Source organism: Petaurus breviceps, unplaced genomic scaffold, assembly GCF_028583685.1.
Source record: "Petaurus breviceps papuanus isolate PSGF00001 unplaced genomic scaffold, PetGlider_PUasm1.0 90895, whole genome shotgun sequence".
In the NCBI taxonomy this organism is placed as follows: Eukaryota; Metazoa; Chordata; class Mammalia; order Diprotodontia; family Petauridae; genus Petaurus; species Petaurus breviceps.
The window spans coordinates 8,656,668-8,658,881 of NW_027187372.1; the positions used below are offsets into that span (position 1 = coordinate 8,656,668).

Consider the following 2,214-nt stretch of genomic DNA (forward strand, 5'->3'; position numbering starts at 1 on the left):
CAGAGAGAAGTTAAATAACTTGCACAGCATTGCACAGCCAGTAAGTGTCTAAGGTTGAATTTGAACTCTGGTTTTCCTGGTTTGTTTCACTGGGCCCAGAGTTTTATTGTCTGTTTTGAATATGTTCTACTCCAACTTTTAGTTTTACTTATTTTTTTAATTTATATTTTATATTTATATAATTTATTTCATTAAATGTTTTTACTTTGAAATAAAAGAAACGTATCAGTGGAAGAACATGAGCTAAGACGGTACCGTAGTTTCAGTAGTTCAGGAGTGAGAATATCCCAAGGTAGCTTTTGTATGGGCCCTAGATATGTGTTTGTGCTCCATGTGCTATGCAACACAATTAGCAAATATTTATTAACAGTCGACCATATACTAGGCCAGAGATGGAGAACCAGTGGTCTCAAGGTCACATATGGCCCTCTAGATCCTCAAGTGTGGACTTTAATTGAATTCAAACTTCACAGAAAAAGTCCCCTTAATAAAGGGATTTGGTCTATAAAACTTAAGACTCAGTCAAAAGGCTGCACTTAAGGACCAAGAGGGACAATTGAGGCCTCAAAGCAGCAGATTCCCCACCCCTGCATTAGGCAATGTGCTAGGTAATAGGATACAGATCAAAAATTATATATATAAATTCTGAGTGAATATATATATTTTTTTTTCACTCAGAGAATTTATATTCCATATGGATGAACAATATATCCATTTAAAAAGGACGTATCAAAACCAATCAAAACAAATATGAGGAAAACGTCTTGGAGAGAGAAATTTTTAACCTATCCAACTGCCATTCTTGAAAACTATAATTGGGGATTGGGGGTGGGAAGGGGCAGGGGGGGCCAATTCCCTGAGTCCCCCGGGTTTGCGCGAGGCTAGGGAAGAATGGGGCATGCACTTCCCCGGGGAGTGGGCCCATTGTGTGAGAGAACCAGCGGACCCGCTGCTACAAGCTCGGGGTGGCGCCGCCAAAGGTCGGGATGGAGCCGTTGACCGTCGCTACCGAGGATGACTGGCCCCGACCGCCCGGGCCCTTGGACAGCGGTGGCCCGTCTGCTTTCCAGCACCGGGCGGATTTGAGGCGAAGAAAGCTGCTAATGAACTTGGAGCAGCGAATCAACCGGATCATGGGCTTCCACATGAGCAGGAGTGACAAGGTTGAAACCTTGGAGAAGAGAACGCAGAACCAAAGCTCCATGACACGGATAAGCTGAACTCCCTCCCTATTTCTTCAGTTACAAAGCGAGTGGTGCTGGGTGATTCCACTAATGCAGAAAGAGTGGACCACCAGGGTGGTATTACAGAGATGAAGGGAACCCAACTGATAGATAAAAAGGACTCTTTAATCAATCCACCTGAGAGTAGTAGTGATAGTAACCTTGAACTCCCTCATCGAAACAGAGGGGATCTTACAACTGAAACCGTCCAGAGAAGCTCCCAGCATGGCTTAGACCGGTATCTTTCCAGATTTGATGAAGCAATGAAATGAAGAAAATTGTTGATTAGTGAGAAACCTAGTCAGGAGAATGGAAGTACAGGGGAAGAATTTGATAGTATTCGAATTTTCAGATTGGTGGGATGTCTCTTCTTGCCCTTGGAGTTCGGGCTTTTGTATGCAAATATTTGTCCATAATTGCTCCATTTCTTTGGAACTTGCATTCATGGGATTATCTAAGTAGTTCCCAAAAAGTGAAAAGAAGGTGAAGAATGCTGTACTCACTGCTGCACTTTTTGTGTCTGCAATCCCAGCTGAAGTAATTAGTCATTCTATAGATACCTATAGCAAAATATGAGATGTTTTTAGAGACCTTTGTGTCTACTTTTTCACTTTCATTTTCTGCCATGAATTGTTTGTTTTTGGGGGCTCTGAAGTTCCACGAAAGCTATAGAACACAAAAGAGTATCTTATAAAGCCAATTTTCTGTTTTCTACTAATCTAAGGGAAAGAAACCTGTTTATACTTTTATAGCATTCTTATTTGATAGGAGTTGTAAAACCACTGGATTATGAATAGAATGGCAGGATCCTGAGTTAAAAATGTTTTGCAGTTGTATTAGTTCTGATGTGAAGAATAGAGTACAAGTGTCATTCATTTATTTGTCTTATTCAGTTAAAAGGTGGATCTCTTACCCTGGCCTACATTCCACTCAGGCTGCATTGTCTCTTTTTTAGGCTATGGTAATACAACTAAGGTCTTTGTGCTCTTTG

At 41.2% G+C, this 2,214-nt stretch overlaps 1 pseudogene; it reads left to right on the plus strand.

Annotated features, from left to right (window-relative positions):
• Nucleotides 1–986: 986 nt before the first annotated feature.
• Nucleotides 987–1,895, plus strand: LOC138151177 (guided entry of tail-anchored proteins factor CAMLG pseudogene; annotated as a pseudogene).
• The last annotated feature ends 319 nt before the right edge of the window (nt 1,896–2,214 follow it).